Below are 25,454 nucleotides of genomic sequence, written 5' to 3' on the forward strand. Positions count from 1 at the left end.
GCAGGATGCGGACCATTTGGATCCCTTCCAGTCCGGATTCAGGCCTCACCATGGGACTGAAACTGCCTTGGTCGCACTGGTCGATGATCTCCGACAGGCTAGGGACAAAGGTGAGAGCTGTTTCCTAGTTCTGCTGGATCTCTCCAGTGGCCTTTGATACCATCGACCATAACATCCTTCTGGACCATCTAGAGGAGCTGGGAGCACTATTATACAATGGTTCCGCTCCTCCCTCCTGGGCCGTGTCCAGAAAGTGGTGTTGGGGGATGAGTGCTCAGATCCCTGGGCTCTCACTTGTGGGGTGCCTCAGGGTTCCATCCTCTCCCCCATGCTTTTTAACATCTATATGAAGCCACTGGGAGAGATCATCAGGGGGTTTGGGCTGGGTGTTCATTTGTATGCAGATGATACCCAGCTCTACCTCTCTTTCAAATCTGAACCTGTGAAGGTGATGAAGGTCCTGTGTGCCTGGAGGCGGTGCCTGGAGGCGGTTGGAGGATGGATGGTGGCTAACAGATTGAGGTTGAATCCTGACAAGACAGAAGTACTGTTCTTGGGGGGCAGGGGACGGGCAGGTGTGGAGGACTCCCTGGTCCTGAATGGGGTAACTGTGCCCCTGAAGGACCAGGTGCACAGCCTGGGAGTCATTTTGGACTCACAGCTGTCCACGGAGGTGCAGATCAGTTCTATGTCCAGGGCAGCAGTTTATCAGCTCCATCTGGTATGCAGGCTGAGACCCTACCTGCCTGCGGACTGTCTCGCCAGAGTGGTGCATGCTCTAGTCATCTCTCGCTTGGACTACTGCAATGCGCTCTACATGGGGCTACCTTTGAAGGTGACCCAGAAACTACAATTAATCCAGAATGCGGCAGCTAGACTGGTGACTGGGAACAGCCGCCGAGACCACATAACACCGGTCTTGAAAGACCTGCATTGGCTCCCAGTACATTTCCCAAGCACAGTTGGTGCTGACCTTTAAAGCCCTAAATGGCCTTGGTCCAGTATACCTGAAGGAGCGTCTCCACCTCCATCACTCTGCCCGGACACTGAGGTCCAGTGCTGAGGGCCTTCTGGCGGTTCCCTCGCTGCGAGAAGCCAAGTTACAGGGAACCAGGCAGAGGGCCTTCTCGGTAGTGGCACCCGTCCTGTGGAACGCCCTCCCACCAGATGTCAAAAAGAAAAATAACTACCAGACTTTTAGAGGACATCTGAAGGCAGCCCTGTTTAGGGAGGCTTTTAATATTTAATCAATTATTTTATTTTATTTTTCTGTTGGTAGCCGCCCAGAGTGGCTGGGGAAACCAATAGCAGGCCAATAGCAGCTTTCCTTGCAAGGCAAAATGCACTTTTGGATAGGGGAATTTTCATCTTTATTGCAATTCAGGGGTAAATCTTCTCTGGATACTGATTGGGAGCTCCTGTGCTGCTATTTAAATTATTTTAAGAAATAAAGAACATAAGAAACATATTCTCATATTTAGCCCTGCAACAACTTGAGCTGTTGTAGTAAATACTTATTGATAATATTTATCTACTTCCCAGGAAAGGTTACATCTCAGTGGTAGAAAAGACATTTCTGGTGTATAGGGAACCAGGTCAAATCTCAAAGAAAGAACCAAAGGTAGCAGCAATGTATCTCTAGAGAGTTTCACAGCTTGAAAACCTGCTATTACTGGGTTAAATGGACCATTGGTCTGATTCGGGGTAAGCTTATATTAAACAACAACAATTAAACAACAACAACAATCAGACATATTGAACAATGACAACAGAAAACAAAGCCCCACAAGCTGATTCTAAAGTTGATCTGGTGTTCTGTGATAATTATGTTGTTGTTGTTTAAAAAAATAGTCCTGGCTAAAATATATAATAAAAATGTATGGAAAGCAAAGGTATTAAGCCAAATGTGTGGGAATAGAAAGAATGCATTGTTGAATGACTATGTTCAATGAATATAAACACTGAAAACTGGAAGCATCATACATAAACACATATTTCAGTCTAGGCAAGCAAGAGGTATTATCACAATTCAAGGATGTAGTCAAGTAAGGCAAAAGCACTCAAAGGGGACAAACCTGGGTGGGAGCTTGTGGAAAGTTTCAAATTTCAGACAGAAACATCCGGAGGGTTGTATTTGTTCTCTGGACCTGAGGTTCTCCATCCCTGATTCAGAGAATCATCTGAATATGACCATTCATTTATACCTTTACACAAAAGGCTTCCTGTTGTGTACTAACCTTATTCACTTTACTTAGTGAAGTGATGCATCATAGTTACTTTTTGATTTAGGAAGGATTGAAATGGACACTTGGAGGTACAACTTTTATTATGTTTAATTATTGTCACATGACCATAGCTGCCAAGTCTCCCGTTTTTCACAGGAAACTCCTGTATTTTAAACTGTTTCCTGCTGGAAAAAATCCCATAAATCCCCTGGATTTCAGTACCGGCCAGGGAGGCTCCTTCTGCGCATGTCTGGACATGTACAGAACCGATTTCGGGTGCTTTGCCCATGTCTGGGCACCAGAAATCGGGCAGAACGGCACCGGAGGTAGCTTCTGAGCATGTCTGGACATGCATAGAAGTGACATCCAGTGCCGCTCTGCCCATGTCTGGGCACCAGAAATCGGGCAGCGCTGGTACCGGAAGTTGCTTCTACGCATGTCTGGAAGTGACTTCCGGTGCCGGCGCTGCTGATCCCAGATGTTTCTAACCGGGAGTTGGAAGGTATGTACATGACACTAGATGGATGGATACAGGAGACTAGTCTGTTTTCAACTGTGGCCCTGAATCTCTGACACACAAACACACCGCAGAGATCCACTGGGTTCCTACTGTGCACTCTTCCAGTTGTCTTGAAGCCAACTCTGATGGCTTTAAAAGAGGATTAGAAAAAATCACGGAGGATAAGGTTATCAATGATTAGTAGCCATGATGGCTATGTTCTACCTCCACTATTGGAGGCAGTTTGACAGAAGAGTGCTGCTGTCGCACCACTCAAGTCCTCTTTTCAGGTTTCCCATGGTCATCTGGTTGGTTGCGGTGAGAACAGGATGCTGGACTAGATGGGCCACTGGCCTGATCTAGCAGGCTACCCTTGTGTTCATCTTGTCAATGAGCTTCCAAAAACAGCCTGTTCTGCTTTTAACTGATATACCATTTAAAGTACTGCAGTTTTGTTACTTTTTAGTTTAGTTTCCCCACCACCCTCCATTTTATCTTTTACTTGGGGTTTTCTCCCTTTAAGCCTTCCTTTTTCTGGCAGCTTTCAAAAGAAAAGTGGAATACATATAAAAATAATAATGATGAGAACAACAAATCAAGTTTAAATGTTACCCAACACAAGCAACAAAACAAATAATGTATTGGGGAAAATACCTCCCAAATCTTTATTATTCATTCTCAAGCAGATGGATTCAATAATGTTGATAAATATGTTTATACACAGGAAATGCAAGCACGTGCAGTTTGCTTGAGAGCAAAAAGAAAAGAAAAGAAAAAGATCTGTAGTCCATATACATGAAACAAATTATGTTGGTGCTTTTGCCTAAATTTTAGAGACCTGCCATTCAAAGTTATTAGCTGGTGATATCTAACATCATTTAGACAAATATAAACTCCAAATGGACTTAAACAGGTGGTGCTAGAAAGGGTGCAATCAGAAAAATACTTATTTCCATTTATGGTGTGTACCAGTGAAAAGGTACAATACTTCTGGCATTTATTTTGAAATTATGGATTCTCTTATGCCAGAGGATGTAATGGTACTTTTGTGAAATAATTTTGAAAATGTTCACCTGCCTGTAAGTATTTATTTGTGACATGAAATAAGTGCTGTTCTGTCTGTTTAATTGAATGCTAATGGCATCTCTTCTGAAGTGCAAGCGAAGTCAAGTTAGGTGCCTTTTTAAAACAGAAAAATTAGCATTAGTAAGTTTAGGAGACAAGTGTAACACAGTCACATTTATCAGCATTTAGCGTGTTCAAATCTGGACCAGTGCTAGCAAAAAATAATAATCCAGAAATTATCTGTATTTGTTATACATTTTAATGTGTTAAAACATAATATGGGACCTGTTTATGTGATTTAGTACACACAGATGCTTTTAAACACCTCTTTTGTTTCATAGTGTTTAATAACTTTTCCTGTCTTTGTGTGCTGGTGAATACAGATTCCTCATGGCTACAGCTGGACACATGTGTTTGCGGAAGCTCTATTCCTTCAATATCCCTCAAACGAGTTTGCATTCAAATCAAGGAAAGTGTGCCTTGTCTCACTCAGTGTGTGTATGTTACTTTCCACCTATATTTGTAGACATTCAATAAATAGTAGAAGAGCTATTTCAAGAAATAATAGTGACAGAAAAGGAAATCCCAGCAAAATTGGACAAAAAGTCACCTAAACATCATAGCTGGGCACAACTTACTGACACATTCCATTTATGAGAATCAGAAAATAGAGGACAATCGGTAACCTGGTATGGACAGAATTATGTTAAAATCTTTATGTCTTTGCTGCAGTTAGGAAAGGATGTGTTATGCCAAGCTTCCTCAAACTCGGCCCTCCAGATGTTTTGAGACTACAATTCCCATCATACCTGACCACTGGTCCTGCTAGCTAGGGATGATGGGAGTTGTAGGCAAAAAAACATCTGGAGGACCAAGTTTGAGGAAGCCTGCATTATGCTGTGATCACCACACAGTATTCACCGTTACAGTAACCAAGTTGGGTGGCTGTTAAAGTTGCTAATTCTTACTGATCCGGCTTTCCAGGGCACAAAGCCTGGTTGCTATGCCTCTCTAACTCTTATGAGGCCTGCTGGAAGTAAAACTGATAGATTATAAATATGTTTTTGATTAAAGAAATACACATTTTAATGTATTTTTAAATATTTCAAATGCTCTTCAAGATTCCTGGGCAGTGTAAATAAAAATAATTCACAGAACATATAGATTCAAACCAACAAATAAGCATTAAAAAAAAGCCAAAATTAAAAACCCAAAAGCACTAAACCCAAAACTGTCCCAATATTATACAGACTACGATCATCTACAAAATGGTGAGACAAATAATAGGAAGGTCTTCAGCTGGTGTCAAAAAACCAGACATGCCTTCTTAGGGAGGGCATTCCAAAGTCGAGTTGCCACCTCAGAAAACTCTTGCTGTCACTTAGGAGAGATGTTTCGGCCATCTTTTCTCTTTAGCTTAAATTTTGCCCGGTGAGTTACATTCAACAATGTTATGGAACTCCATTTCCTAATCATCCAACCTCCAGTCTCTCAACATTAGATTCCTCCAGAAGGAGAGGCTATAGCCATACCCTCAAGAGACTGTTAACTGGGTAAAAAGTTGGGTTTTTCCTAACAGCAAAATGCCACACAAGTCTACTCAGAAGTAAGTCCCCTCTCCTGAGTGCAGGGGTGCTTACTTCTAGTTAAGACTGCCGCCCAAGCACCTATACTGGGTGTGGGGAACCTTTGGCCCTTCTGATGTTGCTGAACTACAACTCCCATCATCCCTGGCCTTTGTTGTAGTTCAGTAACATCAGGAGGGCCAAAGTTTTCCTGATCCCTGGCCTAGTATTTAGCATGGAGGACTGATAGCTAACAAAAAGGTACCATTATTAAAGTTTAACAAGGGCACTTTATGGTAATATTTCATTTTCATATCTGAATCAAAGTATTAGTTTTGGCATTGTTTCTCATGTTTCTGAAATTGGGGAGGGGGTAGTTACTCATCCAAATGACTTAATAATGACTTATATAGATACAGATTATCTTGGAGGAAGTTTGTGGCAGTATGTGTTGGGAAACAATAATATATTGAAACCTATAGTCTTTTTGGCTACCTGCCATTCTGACTTAAGGGTTTCCTTACAAGTTCAGAAATCCATCTCAGTCCTTTGTAATACATCTAGAAACCACACATTTAAAAGAATGTGGTAAAGACAGTCACATCCCATGACTTTCATAACAAAATTGTACTGTGCATATGGGAGAGAGTACTTTGTCCGCTATAGCTTACCAAGATCTTTATGCTTTCCTGAGAGCAGCTAAAGGGGACCGAGTAAAAAATGAGTAACAAGGATACGTAGCAAAGCATTACAGAAACACAATGCCATATCCCTGAAGAGCAAAACATAATTCCTTTCATAACACCATCAGGTTACAGTACAGATATTAAGAGTCTGTGAGGTAATGATGAATTTAGGAACTTCCAGGTGGCTGATGGCGTGATAGACCTCTTCATGACAGACATTTTGCACAGCCATTTAATCAAATGATAAATGCTGTTACCACATGATTGCAACAAGGAACATCATAAATCTGGGCAAAGTTTGGACAGTTTTTGTACCAATTGGAGCTGCACTAATCAAGGAACAAGTTGAATGACTCCAGGGAAGATGCCCATTTTCTTTGTAAGCAGGAAAGTAACAGTATGGGATAATGTACTGTAAATGGTGCCCTTTGGACAAGGCAGATGCTTGAGCAGTGACAGTATGACATGCGAAAGTGGTGGTTTGCAAATCCTGTATTTTGCTTGTACATTAGTACACAGTTGGCATTAAAAGTACCTGCAGTTTTGCACCAGTTTTAGGTTCCCCTTCCATGCTGCCTCACCATTTTGGGAACTTCCTGCATGCGGTGCAATCATTTTTTAAAAAAACACCTTAATGAAAAAAAAGCAAAGAGGTATGCTACTGTCACTGCTAATAGCCCCTTCCACAATAAACTGTTCAAGAATTTCTACTCCAACTAGTGAAAATTCAATGAAATGTCCTCCCAGTTTCTCTCCCAAATATAACGGGCATCCGAATTCCCAAGCAAGCTGATAATTCCACCAGAAAGATCCATGTGATGCCCACACTCACCTTGTTCACACACGTATTTACTGTGGGATTGCATCTCGTGGAAGCAGCTTTGAGGTTGCTGGGACAATGTGGGGCCAAAGGCAATGATGCTCAAATTTATTCAGGAAATTTGAAAAATGAATCTCTTGACCCCAATATGAGGAGCATAATTAGCATTCATAGGTTCTCAGCTGCTCTTCGTTCTCAGTCCTAAACTACTTCAACTACAAATGACACTTCTTTGTAGTGGGTCCCAAGACGTTTTGGTGGCTATTTTTATTTTTATTTTTTACACTCCCTACCAGGCTCTTTAAATGAGACTTTTGAGGTTGAAGAAGCACTTCAGAAACTGTTTTCTCCCCACTTTGTCTCAATGAAATGGGAGGATACTTATGTTCAGTGCAAGTACCTGAAATGGCTGCTGGTATTCTTTGCTCCACATTTCCCCTCACAATCTCTGATTCAAAACGTGCTCTGAAAACACTAAAGGGAAAATAACCCATAAAGGACATTGTGCAGGAATTCAGGCTATGCTTTCCCTCTCTGTCTAGCAGAAGGGTCTGCTTAGGTCTCAGCCCACAAAGGAAGACAATAAACTTGCTAATGATGGGAACATAAGGCATAAAGCTTGGTAAGAAATTTGGTATAGTTTTCAACAACTCCTTAGAGTCTTTCTCCAGACTGGAATCATTTATAGGAATCAGTGTCCCTCCCCCACCCTATATACTATCTGGACTGGTGGACATATTGAAAAACTTTAAGATTAAACAAGAAACTTGAGAATAGCTCCAGCAGGTGAACAAAAAGAGACCTGTACGTTTTAGAGGGCTTCTGCTAATGACTGCTTTCAAAACAACAACGACCAACATAAACACTTTTTTCTCTGGTATATAGGTATATTCTGAAACAAAAACAATATTCCTCACAACATATTGCAAACCTATAATATTTTCCTTTAGTAATAAGGCATGCGGCCAACTGCTTTAATTCTATGGAAATATTGCTGTACTTATTTGTTTCACTCTAACAAAGCTGGAAATATTTTATAGCTTTACTATTTCTTTAGCACTTTTTTACATTCTCCATCACAGGGAGTAAAAGCCTATAAATTCAAATTAAAGGGAGTTGCAGTTAAGTTGGTTAAGCACTTTGAGTTTGTTTGCTTTTAAAATAGAAAGGATTTTAAATTAATATTACACACATAGTAATTTTGGCATGCACGGATGATTTATTACTCTAAATTTTACCACTCAGCAGGTTTTGCATACATATTTCTTAGCTCCCTGTCATCTCTTAACATTTAATGCAGTTGTCTTTTTAATAAACCTGTTGTTGTTTTTCAGACCAGAACCTCAATTATGCTAATATTAGATTGTATTTATTACCAATGTATTAAGTGGCAACATTAGCAAATATTTAGGGCGGGACCTCTTCCACATCTGTCAAATAGATTTATACTGAAAGCTTTAGGACCTTTTCCTCTCCCCACCAAAAAAAAAAAAATTTGGTTGAGTGATATCTTAAATAAAATACAGCAAGCTATGCAGAATCACATATGCTAAATATTCTATCTAAACAAAATCTTAGCAAAAAATGAAGTGGTTTTGATTGTGCATCTTGGAACAAAGGAACTCAAAAAGTTGTGATTATACTTGAGTTCTTAAAGGCAAGAAGGACAAAAGAAAACTGAAAACAAACTGTCAATTGTCCAAGCCACATGGGTAACAAAAAGTGTAGAATTTGGATTCAGAGATAGTTTGGAACAGGAGGGAGAGGAAGGGTGCCCCCTCCTCCTTGTTTCTTCTTGAAAAATAAAGGGCTCAGAAATGAGCCTTACTGGCAGGCAGATAACTTGCAGGCCCTGACCCTTTGACTCACCAGGAATTCAAACACAAAGCTCTTTTCATAGTGACTGTCCTATACATTCTCAAGATAAGGCGGCAAAATAAGTCCTAGCAGAGAACTGCACAAAGCAGAGACTATGTAAACTGCTGCTCAGTCTAGATTGTTGTTTCTTTTCTCAGCAGATGTTGATGTACACCTGGGAGTGTTTATGCAGCTACTCCCACCCCCCCACCCTGCGACACACACACACACACACACACACACACACACACACACACACAAACACCTCATTTGGTTATGAACAAGAAACTGCATGCTGATAATTTAGGAATCATATTCTCTCCGTGTGTGTGTGTTCAGTAATGTGCAAGAATGAAGACAGACATTGTACAGTTCTGAATCAAAACTTTCAGCAAGATCAACTCTTCATCCTCACCCACCCTTAAAAAAATTCATGCACACTCAGAAAATTCGGTACATTAAAAAACCAAGTTTTCAAATATTGACTCACCGTCAGAAAGCAACAGTTGCCTGAAGTTACTGGGCACTTTCTGCCCTGCTCCATTGCACATTCCCCCAAAGGCTGTCCGGAGCTTAATAGCTCAAAGCTGCCACATAGAGGCCCCTTCAGTGAGATGGCTTATTTGCCTGTCAGCCTGAATCCCAGTTTCTGCACTGTGCAGCAGTGCACTTTGCTGAAATCTTAGTATCCTTTCCACAAACTTCTGCAGTTTCCCGGAGTATGGAGCTGTCTCTCGGCAAGCTCCTTAAATACTTAATTTGCAGGGACAAAAGCTGAAAGATGTTAGCATGCTAGTTTAAAAGTTCTTTAGCAAGTAGTGGGTGGAGAGAACGCAGTTCAGAACAAGGAAACTGCGCATAATCAGAACTTGGAGAACTTCCTCCCTTCTTCCCTCCTCCCCCAACCCCAGCTCAGCTAAGCTGCCACTGCTCCTTGATAGAAGTTAGGAATGTAAAGGGAGGACTCAAAAGAGGCCCAGTCAGACAAACCTTTCTCAATCAATTAGCTTGCAACCATTACTTGTGACCCAGGGTCACACAACATAAGTGTGTGGGGTGTGCCTTGAGGAGGACCAAAGCTGCTTATTAAAACTTACATAACCCAAAGTGTTCTAAAAAAGAAAATCAAATACAACTTGCAAGCTGGAAGGGGGAGGTGATTTCCCAATACTGCAATTCTACAGGAAACACACACAATTTGGCTTGGAGAAAAGCTAAATACTTTTTGCTGTCCCAAATCCAAGCGATGCTGTAAAAATATTATTTGAGTATGTTTTCGTGTTTACTTGGCAATCTAGCGCAGGGGTCCCCAAACTAAGGCCCGGGGGCCAGATGTGGCCCAATCGCCTTCTAAATCCGGCCCGCGGACAGTCCGGGAATCAGCATGTTTTTACATGAGTAGTCTGTGTCCTTTTATTTAAAATGCATCTCTGGGTTATTTGTGGGGCCTGTCTGATATTTTTACATGAGTAGAATGTGTGCTTTTATTGAAAATGCATCTTTGGGTTATTTGTGGGGCATAGGAATTCGTTCATATTTTTTTTTTTCAAAATATAGTCCAGCCCCCATAAGGTATGAGGGGCAGTGGACCGGCCCCCTGCTGAAAAAGTTTGAGGACCCTTGATCTAGCGACTGTTGCAATTAGAAGAGGAAAACAATGCACATCTTTCAATTGTTTTTAATTTGCGCCTGTTTTTGCAAAGAGACTACTGTATATTAATTAATACTACTATTTTATTCACCAGCTTACATTGTTTAGGCTAAAATTCTACCATTCCAAGAATCCAGCAGTTCATTCCAGAACGCCACCACAATCACTACAACAAGAAATGCAAACTCTCCACCAACACTGGAGCTAAGGTGGGCACTTTATGTGCTTAATATATGAGATGAGTGGATGTTGCTTACACAAGTTCCCACACTTCAAATATACACCCCTTGGTGTGAAAAGATGACTTCAAAAAGAGATTCAACTTCATATCCTGCCAGCCCAGTGACAAGGATATGTTGCACTGGAAAAAGCATGAGAATGCCCTGATTTCAAAAGCAGATCCATGACTCCTTTTGCAGGGGCAGACAAGATCAATGCACCATGGGGGCTATGTGCTTTTATCTCAGTCCCCAGCTGAACTTCCAGTTCAACTAATCAAGACTCGTTCCAAATTAAGATAATTTTTTTTAAAAAAAAACATTTCCAGTGTAAAAGATGCACAGATGCAAGAGGCTGGCAACATGAACGTAGAAAACATACAGTGGCAGCACAAAGGTAAAGCACAAAGGAAATCCTTCTGATGAGGGGCTAAAAACATATACATAACCTTATTTAGCATTTCAGCAGAACCAGGGCAAAACGTGCTGCTAAGACTTTCCCACTATTTGGTGCAGATCCTCCATCTGCCTAATTATCTGAGATTTGTAGATCCTGTGTTGCCTATAGTACAGATATTTATACCTCATCACTCTTATTGATCTAACAGAGCCTTCACACACTTGCTCCTCTCCAGATATTTTGGGCTGTAACTTCCATTAGCCCATCCAAAGCATCAGGATGGCGCTAGGCTGGCAAAGGCTGGTGTATCTAGGGATGGGAGAGAAATTTGATTCAGACAAACCTACCTAATTTGCTCTTTCCAAAACAACACACAAACCAAAACACAGCCATTCATTGAAATTCACACTTCTCTGAATTTTGCAGAAAGTGAGAGAAACCCAAACTTACAGATCCGCCCATCCTTAGGTCTAACTGATATCATATGTTTATTTAGTTCTTAAAGTTGAACAAGTCTAAAATGGTCTTCATATCTATAAAACACAATCGGATACGTGCTGGAAGTGTAAAGAAGTGGGGGGAACCTTTTTTCATATGTGGTGGACATGTAAAAAGGTGAAAGTATATTGGGAAATGATTTATAATGAGTTGAAAAAATGTTTAAAATTACTTTCCCCCAAAAAACCCAGAGTCCTTTTTATTGGGAATAACCCAAACAGAAATTCTTAAGTGTCAGAAAAGGTTATTTATGTATGCAACAACTGCGGTCCATGATTTGTTAGCCCCAAAATGGAAAGTGAGTGAGGTCCCAACCAAAGAGGATTGGCAACTTAAGTTGACAGAATATGCAGAACTTGCATATTTAACACATAGAATAAGAGAGCAAGAAAAACATATATTTAAAAAAGAGTGGAAAACATTTATTGAATATATGGAAAATAACTGTACACAGCTGAAAATGCTGGCAGCATTAAGATAAATTCAACAGTAAAGAATTTTTGATTGATATAAAAGTGAAAAACTGATCTGAATGGTTACAGTAAAAGAAGCAGGAATGTGTGATAGGTATAATGAACCATGGAAGAGGGAGAAGGGATGTCGTTGGATATTTTAAAGTTTGTAAAATGTTCATTTGGAAATGTAAAATTGAAAACTTAATTAAAATTATATATATATATATATATATATATATATATATATATATATATATATATATATAAACTGGTCTTCACATGTGCCTGTTACAGGGACGGGCAATGGGGCACCCACAGAGTTAGCTACAAGGCTGCTTTTCCCAACCAAAATTAGGCTTAAGAGCAATCTGTTGTAGCCAATGGATGGAGTATGTTGCAGTGTGTGCTTGGTTCCGTTGACTGTGCATTTATGGTGCCTGTTATGGTTTCTCCAGTTCGCCTATGTGCCCACAGCCCCAAAATGTTTGGCAAGCCTTGGCTATTGGATAACCCCATGCTGACATGCTTGTTCATTCTCATGGCAATTTTCATTTTATTTTAACAATTAAATATAAGTATGAAAACATTGGTGGTAGGGGCAGTGAGTGGGACTAGGGCTATAATCCTAAACACACTAACTAGAGAATAAGCACAATTAAGGACGGCTGAGATTTCCTTCTAAGTAAACATCCACAGAATTATGTTGCAACTCCACTCTCAGCAATGCCCTACCACAGAGCATATTTTCCAAGTTGTCCTCAGGTTTGAAACAAGGTCAAGGCTAGTAGGCAGTTAGGGGTGGGGGTGTCAATTTTAATGAAAAGTGAAATGGAGGCTTCCCAATAGTGTAGAAGCATTTGCACATTCAGAAAGCACTCAATGCACTGTCACATTATGATATCTGAATTGTTATGTAATGTCATAATTCCATCATGCTGAACACATGATCCCTGGTTGTCAGGGGTCGATGTTAACAAGGAGAAGCTGCAGTTTCTTAGCAAAAGAGAAAAAAGGTTCAGTAGTGGTTGCTGACCTTAGAACAACCCACCAACAAAACAGCTTGTGGGAAAAGGTTACTGTCCTTTACGGGGAAATTTCTGCTACTAAAACCACTAGCTTTGTATTCAAAATCAAAATGAGTGAATGCAGTCTTATTGGAAACTGACTGGACCTGAACTTGCCATCTGATGGAGTTGATTTGGCTACTCCATTGACATGAATGGGACTCAGGCAAGCAGGTACAATTAGGAATTAAAACAGGACAATTAAATAAACAAGCTTCCCATCTTCCCAGGAGCCCAGCCAAGAATGTTTGTATGATTATCAAAGCTTCCAATGTTGGAACACAGCTCCTGCTGTAGTAGCAGCAGGAAGAAGTCAGTCTGGTGCTTTCACAAAAATAAATCAATAATATACCACCTCAGACCATTTATTCTAGAGTCATCTCTAGCCCACCCCAAATTGATTTCACAAAAAGTGCAGGTTTTAATCAATGCATTAATTATATATCCATTAATTTAGAAATGGTTCACCTCATGGCAAAACAATTTAGCAACTGCATGTGTCATCATTACAATTCCAAGTCACCATGTGGTGGTTAACCTATCCCAGGTCTTCTGAACCAGTGGTCCTCAACCTTGGGCCTCCAGATGTTTTGAGACTACAGTTCCCATCATCCCTGACCACTGGTCCTGCTAGCTAGGGATCATGGGAGTTGTATACCAAAAACATCTGGAGGCCCAAGGTTGAGGACCACTGTTCTGAACAATGCAATCAGCTTCCATATATGAGGTAGAATGAAAGAGGATTCAGTGCCCCATAATGTAGTGCTTGGTGCCTATAGACTATGAGCTTCTATGGCTTACATCCTCCTAAATGTTAAGGAAGTTCTGGGACAGGAAAGTTTCTCATTACAGAGCCCATATTCCTGTCTACCCTGAATCTCTGTTTTCACAGCCAGTGACATATCCTGGGTGTGAAAGCTGATCCTGAGCTGAGGCTCCAATACATTGGCCACCTCATGAGCAGAGAAGACTCCCTGGAAAAGACCCTGATGTTGGGAAAGATGGAGGGCACAAGGAGAAGGGGACGACAGAGGACGAGATGGTTGGACAGTGTTCTCGAAGCTACCAACATGAGTCTGACCAAACTGCGGGAGGCAGTGGAAGACAGGAGTGCCTGGCGTGCTCTGGTCCATGGGGTCACGAAGAGTTGGACACGACTAAACGACTAAACCACCTCAACGACATATAATGATATTGGAGCTAAACTGCTCTCAGAAAACCAAAGCATTTTAATTTTACCTTCTGAAAACGTAAGGTAGTGCTAAACAACAACCACAAAATATAACTGCATGTACATAACAATCATTTTAATTATTTCTATGCAATTTTACACACATTTTACTTATATTAATTTAAACAGAATATTTTTGGAATTCCCAAGTCATCATGTTAAAACTTTTTAGCACTCCTCATTTTTGGAATTTGAAAGTTGGAAAAGTCAGCACACCCTACCACTACAGTTAAAAATGCCAGATGCCACAATCTAAGATTGGGGAAATTATTGTTCCTTCCAGCTCTTAGAGGTTGCAGCAGTTACTTGCCTTCTCTTCACATCCTGTGCAGGCCTCCCACTATCTATACTAGAGAAGATTGCAGGGCCAGATGCTAAGCTCAGTGTATAGGCAGGAACTATGCTGCTATATAGGTTTCTCCCTGAATGGCTTACAGCCCTGTTTCCTAGTCAGAAACCATGTTCATGTAGAAAAAGGTTGGAAATCATTGCCCCAATCCATACTTTACAAGAAGAATGGAAGAAAAACAACACACTGTGATCGAATGGCTCAGGCGCACAGAGTCCTTGCAAAAGGATTAAAAGTCTGTAGCTGATCTGCTCTGGTGAGGAAAGCAGGAGGTTTCATTAAGCCCTCCCCCTTTTCGTTTCCCGCCAAAGAGATGATTAGCAGGATTTAAAACTTCTTTTTTTAAAAAAAAGGTTCACAGTCCACAGGCCCAGCTGTTCATGTGCATTCCTTTTGATTGGGCATGAGTAAAATGCCATGCGTGATGATCAGCAAACATATCACTCACTGATGCATGTGTGCATGTTTTGAAGTCACGGTGAAATAGATGTGTCTATCTTTGTTTACTTATCATACTAGGCTTTCCTGCAGCCAAGTGCTATTTTTAACTAATTATGCTAGGGAAAGTATTGAGATGTGGGGGTAGGCTGTATGCCTAAACCCGCTTCTAATTATTGGATCCTGCTTGGATTCAATTCCTGGAATAGTCAGGCTAGCTTCCTGGTGAGGTAATGGTTCTCTGAGTATGGGCCATTAAGTTAACAAAGGAAGTGGTTCTGTGCCAGACAGAAAATGGGTGGGGAGCCCTGCCTCAACTCTCTGGTAGTTAGAAAGACAAAGGTCAGAGTTGGGAGTTGTGTGTGTGAACTAGATGCAAGGCTGCAGGCTGGGCAGCTGGTAGACAGAGCCATGCCTGATTTATGCTGGAATGCAAAGCTGTGGCTATGGGGGAAGCAAGACTCTCTTGGGTTGTTGATGCAGTGAGTCCTGCCATCATAGGCTCAGGTTGTATTAAGTGTAACCAAACCATATATCCTAAAGACACCATTTTGAAGGAAGCCAAACCCTGAGTAAATGCTTGGAATCCCTGGAATCTCGTACCGCTCAGAGATTGGGGTGACATGTAACATTATGCTTTTTAATTCCCATCTCTTATGGAGGATATCCTGTGTTAATAACAGCAATACAGATTTTGAACCTCAGGGGTGATGCGCTGGTGTTATTTCATGGGTGATGTTTTCTTTAAACACACACACCGACACTATTAATTCTGATTTCATGAAATGAGATGGACAAGAAACAAATGCCATTCATGAGTAACTAAATTAGTTGGTACTTAACCGGCAAGAGGCAGAAACCAATGACAATTTTCTCTCTCCCTTCTTTACAAGTGTTTGCTTCAAAAAACACTTTTTCCTATTGCTGTTTTCTGGGCATCCTATTTTGATGAACTGTCTTTGATCTTGCATTTTCCAACACTACACAGAATGAATAACAAGTTGCACACTGAAGACTTCCAACTGGTGGAAACAATATTGTGGAAAATATACTATGCAGCCAGCAATAGATTTAGAGAATGCTTTTAATATAAAATAAAGCTCATATGCTGGAAATAATTATAGATCTGTCAGTGTCTGCCCCAGCTAATAGGTGTTCCAGACAAAATACACCCCATTCTTTTTTTCTTTCTCCCTCCCTCTTTCACAAACATACAAATAAATACATATTCTCCCACACACGTTTACCATCTGTTCAATTGACTCAATCCCTTCCACCATTATGCTTCCCCTATACTTTAAAGAACCCTAGAGAACTGTGTGGGTATGTATTTAAGAGGAGACCAGAGTCCATATTCCTGTTTACCCTGAATCTCTGTTTTCCCATCTAGTGACATATAATGATATTGGAGCAAACCTGTCACAGAGGAAAGCAATTGTGCAGAATACTAAACTACAAGTCCTAATATGCTGACTCTTTACCCCGTGCTTCTCTTCTCCCTCACAACTCATTTCCTCTCAGTTGCTGTCTTCCTCAGCAAGTATTCAACTGCCATTCTCAGCAGACATTCACCACCCAGCATTCCATCATGCTTCTTTGCTGTCTACTCACTCTTCTCCTACTCACATCCACACCCATCCCAGTTTCAAACAGTCATGCAAATCTGATGTTCCACGACAACAGAGAGGACATTTTTGCCAGAAACATGAGGATTGCAGTTGTGACAACCACAAACAAATATACTCAATGCGGGTGGCGCTGTGGTTTAACTAGGGCTTGCTGATCAGAAGGTCGGCGGTTCAAATCCCCGCGACGGGGTGAGCTCCTGTTGCTTGGTCCCAGCTCCTGCCAACGTAGCAGTTCAAAAGCACATCAAAGTGCAAGTAGATAAATAGGTACCGCTCTGGCGGGAAGGTAAACGGCGTTTCCGTGTGCTGCTCTGGTTCGCCAGAAGCGGCTTAGTCATGCTGGCCACATGACCTGGAAGCTGTATGCCGGCTCCCTCAGCCAATAAAGCGAGATGAGCGCCGCAACCCCAGAGTCGGTCACAACTGGACCTAATGGTCAGGGTTCCCTTTACCTTTACCTTTAACGGAGCAAGGTAAGAAAAATAACAACAATTAATTGTGGTTCTAACAATAGCAATGAGTCCCACAGGTTTATATTCTGCTAGCAGCACTTCTTTTGAACAATTCTTCTCCTCTTCCTGGATCTAATGCAATCTTCAGATTCATTTCATTTCATTTTCATCATTAGACTTACTAGTGTCGCTTGTCACCTGAAGGTCTCCAAGCGACTTACAACAACAACATCAAAAGATATACAATACAATTTAGGCTGCATTCACATGACTTTTCTCTAACTGTGAAGTTCCACATTATACCTGAGCTTTCACATGGCAAGAAAGCCACTTCTGGAACTAGCGTGGAATCTAGTGCAAATGTGCGGCTCGTTTCTGTTTTATTCCACTATAGTTCTGAAAATGGCTTTTACATCGTGTGAAACCTTAAGTATAATGCGGAAATTAACAGTTAGAGAAAGATCATGTGAATGCAATAAAATGTTATATGAATGCAGCCAGAGATATTACAAAAAATGCCCAACTGAATTACTGTCACTGTACAAAGTTCATAGTTTCTTTTAAGGAATCTGAGGCAATCGTATTTTCCCCTACTTGCGGGACCACCACTGACAATTTCTTCCCAAGGCCTTCTGGGTCCCACCCCTCATTCTGAGTAGGTGTTCTGAAACAGGAATAAGGTCTACATTTAATCCCAAGGTTAACTGTCTCATGCCCAGCAGAAATGATGACTGAATATTCGCCTGCATCTCTAGGTGTAATCACAATTGTCCATTTGCATCCACATTCAGTTGAATGGATTCTATGTTCCCTTCATCCTAGCAGGTTGCAGACTTTAAAGTAATACAGAGCACTTTGTCACAAATAGAAACAACAGTTTCACAATCTTTCACCTTGGCTGGATTGGCAATTATTCAGACTTACAACAGGGTTTGGGTTTACCTTCACAGCTGTTTCTCCAGGGATTAACTAAGTCAGATGTAGAGCTTTCAGTGGCAAAGGCCTTTCTCTGCTTCACAAGAACAAGGTCACTATTCACAGTCTCTGAATTAAATATGTCTGCAAACGCCTGTAAGAAATGAAATAAACACAGCTTTCCCCTGTGGAAAGATAGACCCTTTACACTTGGTGGCCCAAACCAAATCATTTGTAGTATCCAACTCTTCCCAGCTTCCTAATCTTTTCCTTCAATTCATTTTCCACAGCATCCTTTGATTGTTTCATCTCAGCTATATGATCCTTTGTTTCTTTGATAGCTTCACTTGCCTCTTTCAGAACTTTATGTAGCCCCTCTACAGCTTGCGTCAAAACTCCTTGCTTTGTGTCTCCAATTCATTAGCAGTGCTCTTTTAGGAATTTGATAAGTTGATGAGGGCATTTAGGTCATTGTGAAATCTCTCTTCCTTACTAACTTGCTGCCATTTGGGGTGTGTGGGGGGTGTGCACCTTCACTCCCACTAAACAATCTGCCACATTTCTGTAGAATTTAGTTAGATTGTATTTGCTCCAAGATTTTACTTTCTTTCCCAGAGCAAGAAACAGAAGTTCACCTTTTTGTGCCTTCAGTTCTGAATTCAGCCAAGTTTTCTGATTCTCTAACAATTCTTTTCTTGATTCCACCTTTGCCCATGATACTTTACTGATCTCCGAAGCTTATCCTGCTTTAACTGTAGCTCCTTTAAGTCCTTCAGTTCATTTTGGTGCTCTAGTTATTCAGCTCTTCTTTAACTTGTCAGGTCAAAGGGACCTTGAGACAAGCTGTTTATTTGGCATTGATCCTGATTTACTTACAAAAAGCTTACATGGAGGTTAGTGGTGGTCTGTGTTTGCCTGAGCTTGAGTCTGGACTAAGGATTCTGAGCTCCTGTATTCTGATTCGATATATGTTGTCCAATCACAGAACATTTTAGGATTTTGGCCTCTGCCATTGGTCCTTGAACTCTGAGTCGTGATTCACAGTTTGGAAGTGTAGACAGCCAATCATGTTGGAAGTGGGAGTGGCCCAGGCTTTCACAAATGTATATAAGTAGTTGCTTTGCCTCTGTTTCCCAGTTATGTAGTTCAATAAAGGTTATTGCTGTTATCACTGTGTCTTGCCTCGTGGGAACCCACCTACACTTCAGTTAGACTGTATCCGGTCTTTATTTAGCATTCTTTCTGATTTGTTTGTGGGGCAGTTATACGACCATGAGCATTCATCCTGATTTCCTTCAGGACTTTTATACATCTTCCTCTTTGTCATTTGTTCATCATTTCCCCATCACTTTCCAAACTGCAAAATGTCAGACATTTTTTAAGTGGATTTGTTGTGTGAGGGCAGCAGATCCCTTTAATCCACAAACATAAAGTTCCGCTATGCACGTGAATCCCTTAAACTATCCAGAGGCACCCGAAATCTCCTTTCTCTGCTTCAATTTCTTCCTTATCTCTAGGGAGCTGACTTTGGATGATTGCTTTTTGACCCTGACCAGCTTCCAGCTCTTTGTGCCTCTCAGTTAACAACTTCAAGTGATCATTACATTTGTTGAACAGACATTCTGACATTCCTGTGTGTCATTCAAGAGTCTCTTGATTTTGAGCAAAATGGCTGGTTACTGCAAAATATTACTTTTTTTAAAAAAAAATTTATTGGTTTTATAATAACAAAAAAAATTAAAAAGGAAAAAGGAAACATAAAAAAGAAAAAAGATACATTCTGTAATCTTGTTTCTTAACTCTACAGACTTCCTCACATCACCCTTTTGAGCTCATTTTTTTGCTATTTAAATTTTGCAGTTTCCAAATATCTTAATTTAACATCATACCTCATATTTTATACCTTGATTCTTAATTCTTACACATTTATCTTTACAAAAAATCTTCTTAATTTCTCTCCTATAATATCTTAATTCTCTTAACTTTTATACAATTTCAAAACCATTATTCCCTACCCCAAAATATCCATACCTCCTTTTCTATATCTTCTTCTTTAATCCCATCTTTAAACTAGTTCATCCCCCCCAGGTTCAGACCATCTTTATCCATTCAATTGAAATAAATTAATATTCCACCTCTTCATTTCATTATTCTTCTTCTTCTTCCTCCTCCTCTTCTTCTTCTTCCTTATATTTTTCACAGTTTAAATCTCCTAGTTCAAAATTCAGTTCTGTTGGTTCAGCAGTCTTCTCCTCCAAGATTAATATTTTTCCATTAGAGTTGAGCATTTCCTCTTTCATTTCCAAAAAATTTTCCAGAATCAAATCCCACTGTATATTATCTTCCTCCGAATCCAGAACCTTCTCCTCCATCTTGTTGTTGTTCTCCATTTCCATAAGTGTGACAGAGCCAGAAATGGTATTATTATTGTCTTTGGGGTGGGTTTTTTTTTGAAGCTTAAAAAAGGATAAAGTCCCATCCAAACTGGTTCCAACTTCTATTTCTTTGATCTTCCTCCTAATGTTCAATTTTAAAGTCTATGCTGAGCAGTCTTCAAATAAAATACTAGGCAGCCTGTCAGTAGCTCACAGTCTCTCAGTCTCCGATAGGCAGTCACATTCCTTTCTATTGTGAAGACAATAATGGCGGCTAGCCGGTCCTTCCTTTGACCCGACTCCAATTTCCAGGGGTTTGCAGAGATCTAAGCACAACTCCCCCCTTACTCTGCTTCAGGGAAGGATTTTAAAGCCAATTTTTGGGCAATTCATTACTCCACTGCGTCCTCCAGTACTCAAATGGGGAGACCGACTTCCCTTTTAAGTCTCATCCCATAACCAATTATAAAATCCAATTCATAAATTTTTTACTTCCTCAGTCCAAATCTCTTCTTTTTAAAGGGAAGAATCCACCGCTTACAGGCTGATGGCTCGGAGCTTCGCTCTGTGGAGGTAGCGATTGTGCTCAAAATGGCTCCTGCGACTGCAACTCCGCTGGCTCTCAGGGCTCCAAGGAGCTTACCGGGCAGCGGAGGAATCGCTCCGGGGCACTGCCGAGCAATCTGCGCCCTCGGAACGCTCGATCCGGGGGTTTTGGGGGCGCCACGTCGCCCCCGCAGAATTCCCCCCTGGTTACTGCAAAGTATTACTGTCCACCATGTAGTACTGTGGACAGTACTACATGTCCCCACTGTGGAAGGACGTGTGGATCCAGAATTGGCCTCCACAGTCACTTACGGACCCATCCACACCTCCCATCTACCATCCCAACCTTTGTACTTTGTCTGGATCCTAGCCCCAAGCATAGGAGAAAAAGGTCACCAAAAACTTTTAATGAAATTCTTGAGGCAAATCTGTTTTCAAGGAGAATCCCCTACTGATCTGAGCCCATTGATATATCATATGTCCATTAGGTATCAATAAATCACCAGCTACTCTCTCAAAGATGATGAAGAAAGTTTCTACATGTTTGATATGAGAGTAAACAACTCATGTCAATGGGAGAGAAGTGGTTTAACTATCTGTGAGCATCTCCAGACTGGTTTTTTTTTGTTTCTTTTACCAGTGTATTCTGCAATATGGACCTTAGTAATTTTCCTTTTTTAAATTTTATTTCAACGAGTCTACTCTGAATTAAACTTAGTTGAATGCCACTCAATTTCACTATGCTCTGCTATTCTATGGGAGTGGGGAAGGAAGGGACTGTGGCTTGCCTCACCACCACATGTTCAGAGAATTGTAGAGTTGGAAAGGACCCTGTGGATCATCTATCGTTCTATCCAACCCCCTGCAAAGCAGGAACATGCAGCTGTCCCATACAGGGTGAATTCGTCTGAGTTTAGGCTACAATACACAGATTCTAGCTGGCTATTCAGTCAGTGGCCCATCGTCAACTGAAGTTGCATGGAGAGTACATCCTGTAGCCTGTAGGGAGTTAGCAGTACCCTTAACTGATTAGGGCTGTTCACAGGCTGAAGCACTATTGATTTCCTGTTCAGTTGCTAGTGATGGACAAGTGAGTATATATCTAGTCAGTTTCCATGTCAGTTTCACATGCGTTCATTCACAAATCTGTTCCATTCTGCTTTCTAATTTATCAGTGAGGTGTGTTTTTTAAAGAATCCACATTACAAATTGTATTGAAGTACATATTTTGAACAAATTTTATCACAGAACATGCACTTCTAAACATATTTACTCTTAAGGTATGCATTTCTAAATGGATTTTCCGAGATCTTTTGGTATTTGTTTAACCTGAAAACTACATTACAAAATTCAGAGAAGTACTAAAATGCAAATGATAACTGTGTTCCGATCTGCATCTTAGATCAGGAAAGGTGAATCACATCAGTTCGTTTTGGAATTCACAAATAACCAATTCCTCGGGTGCTGCTTTCATTTGCCAAGCTGATGTCTCTTGGGCCTGCCCTGGCTAATGCTGCTGTCATTTTAATTTGACAGAAACACCTAAAAAGCAGCATACAGAGTGATAGAATCACAGAATCTTAGAGTTGGAAGAGACCCAAGGGTCATCTAGTCCAACCCCCTGCAATACCAGAATCTCAGCTAAAGCTTCCATGGCAGATGGCTATCTAACCTCTGTTTTAAAAACTCCAAGGAAGGAGAGTCCACCACCTCTCGTGGGAGTCTGTTCCACTACTGCTCTTACTGTCAGAAAGTTTTTTGAATGTTTAGTTGGAATCTCCTTTCTTGCAACTTGAAGCCATTGCTTTGAGTCCTACCCTCCAGAACAGGAGAAAACAAGCATGCTCCCTCCTCTATGTGACTAGCACTAGTGCAACGAGGCTCCGAATCCACTCTGGAGGGTTAGCAGATCTACCAGAACAGCATGTGGGGAAGGAAAAGGGAGATCTCTCTGTAAGGCAAGCGGAAATGTTTGCACAAACTCCTTAGCGCTATGTAGAATTCCCCCTCTGAGAGGGGGAACTGCCAAGCCCAGAAAAATCTTTGAGAGAAATAAAGTGCTTCAAAATGTGCTTTAAAGGCATAGTGTGCACACAGCCTAAGACAGCCCAGCACTTTTGAGCTGCAATTTTTTGTGACGTGAACATTCCTAACAGCCTTGCATGCAACTTGTCATCGCTGAATTGAGGCTATGAAAGAGAATGTGTGAACAATTGTATTTTTAGCCAGATGCTGTGATAAAAGTTAGATTGTTTTATTTAAATCAAGACAGGAAAAAGGAGTATTATCATCTACCATAAGTGACAATTATCATATAAAAGAAATTAAGAAAAGACTATTGGCAAAGACATTCTGACTGAACAACATCTGGCGCCTCTACTTAATGTTCTGTTTCTTGTTACTCCAGCCGCTTTTATGCCTTTCACTTTATGCTTTTTATTTGTGTTAGAGGCAGTCCCTCTCTTCAGAAGAAGAAGGTTTTGCTCCTCTTGTTTAACTTCTGTTGCTATCTGAGAATCAGGAATACTGTCCTCCTGAACGCTAAGTGCCACTCTCATATCTGAATGATTCTGTGGCTCATACCTAAAGGCTTTGCTCATTTGTCACATATATTAGCCAACACCATGTGGCTATCAAAGGGGATACAACTACCGGTAAGCACCAGTTTGGTGAACAAAGGAAGAGTGTAGATAGTCTTACTTGGTCACATTTGTCTTTGCGAGTCCAATGAATTTTCATATCCATTTACAAGCCAGTTGAAGTCAGAAGTCACTAACACCCAGTCAAAGTTTGAGGAAACTTTAATGCTGCAAGCTAATGACAGGTTATGCTTAAAATTCTACAAGGCAGGCTTAAGCAGTATGTGGACCGAGAACTCCCAGAAGTGCAAGCTGGATTTCGAAGGGGCAGAGGAACTAGAGACCAAATTGCAAACATGTGCTGGATTATGGAGAAAGCTAGAGGGTTCCAGAAAAACATCTACTTCTGCTTCATTGACTATGTAAAAGCATTTGACTGTGTCGGCCACAGCAAACTATGGCAAGCTCTTAAAGAAATGGGAGTGCCTGATCACCTCATCTGTCTCCTGAGAAATCTCTATGTGGGACAAGAAGCTACACTTAGAACTGGATACGGAATAACTGATTGGTTCAAAATTGGGAAAGGAGTACGACAAGGCTGTATATTGTCTCCCTGCTTATTTAACTTATATGCAGAATTCATCATGCGAAAGGCTGGACTGGATGAATCCCAAGCCGGAATTAAGATAGCCGGAAGAAATATCAACAACCTCAGATATGCTGATGACACAACCTTGATGGCAGAAAGTGAGGAGGAATTAAAGAACCTTTTAATGAGGGTGAAAGAGGAGAGCGCAAAATATGGTCTGAAGCTCAACATAAAAAAAACTAAGATCATGGCCACTGGTCCTATTACCTCCTGGCAAATAGAAGGGGAAGAAATGGAGGCAGTGAGAGATTTTACTTTCTTGGGTTCCATGATCACTGCAAATGGTGACAGCAGTCACGAAATTAAAAGATGCCTGCTTCTTGGGAGAAAAGCAATGACAAACCTAGACAGCATTTTAAAAAGCAGAGACATTACATTGCCAACAAAGGTCCGTATATAGTTAAAGCTATGGTTTTCCCAGTAGTGATGTATGGAAGTGGAAGCTGGACCATAAAGAAAGCTGATCGCCGAAGAATTGATGCTTTTGAATTATGGTGCTGGAGGAGACTCTTGAGAGTCCCATGGACTACTAGAAGATCAAACCTATCCATTCTGAAGGAAATCAGCCCTGAGTGCTCACTGGAAGGACAGATTGTGAATCTGAGGCTCCAATACTTTGGCCACCTCATGAGAAGAGAAGACTTCCTGGAAAAGACCCTGATGTTGGGAAAGATGGAGGGCACAAGGAGAAGGGGACTACAGAGGATGAGATAGTTGGACAGTGTTCTCGAAGCTACGAACATGAGTCTGACCAAACTGTGGGAGGCAGTGCAAGACAGGAGTGCCTGGCGTGCTATGGTCCATGGGGTCACGAAGAGTCGGACACGACTAAAAAACAACAATGACTTGGACCAAGGAACCCACATTAATCAAGAGCCTGAAATAACTTGGTAACCACCTACTAACAAAGTAAATCTTGACAGGCTGAGCTCCTGCCTGCCTTGGATTATGCTGTCTACTCCTCGTCCTCCTAACCTTTTGCTAGCTGCTTTTGGAACTTCAACTTCCTTGTCTAACACATCTTTGGTCCCATGGGATGGAGGCGACACTCCTACTCTTGGGAGTGTAAACATTTAGGGCCTGAGCCTGGCAACTGAAGGATGGCCTGAGTTCCTCAACAAACAAGTAATGTGCTATTTTTGTTAAGGTCCATTCCAGTCAGAGCCGTTGACTGAAAAGCCTTGGTGATAGTGAATCTTCACTTCCAGAAAAGATGTGGATATGAAAGAATTTATTTTGTGCCCACCTTGTTTCAGCAAGGTGGTGGCTTTGTGTGCCTTCAGACTATA

General features: G+C 41.1%; 1 protein-coding gene across 8 annotated transcripts in view; it reads right to left on the minus strand.

The window, feature by feature from the left end:
• The window catches only part of LOC118084639 (uncharacterized), a 218,166-nt gene that overhangs the window by 139,458 nt on the left and 53,254 nt on the right, over positions 1–25,454 (minus strand). For 3 of the 8 annotated variants that reach the window (XM_060273637.1, XM_060273631.1, XM_060273633.1), the window contains exon 1: positions 9,208–9,788. The exons of 2 other annotated variants lie outside the window; for them this stretch is intronic. The gene's annotated coding sequence lies outside the window, so the exon portion shown is untranslated. Of the gene's footprint in view, positions 1–9,207; positions 9,789–25,454 lie in introns of those variants that run through there. 3 more of the 8 variants (XM_060273639.1, XM_060273632.1, XM_060273635.1) reach the window with 1 other exon arrangement.

The sequence above is a fragment of the Zootoca vivipara genome, chromosome 4 (assembly GCF_963506605.1).
Source record: "Zootoca vivipara chromosome 4, rZooViv1.1, whole genome shotgun sequence".
Classification (NCBI taxonomy): domain Eukaryota; kingdom Metazoa; phylum Chordata; class Lepidosauria; order Squamata; family Lacertidae; genus Zootoca; species Zootoca vivipara.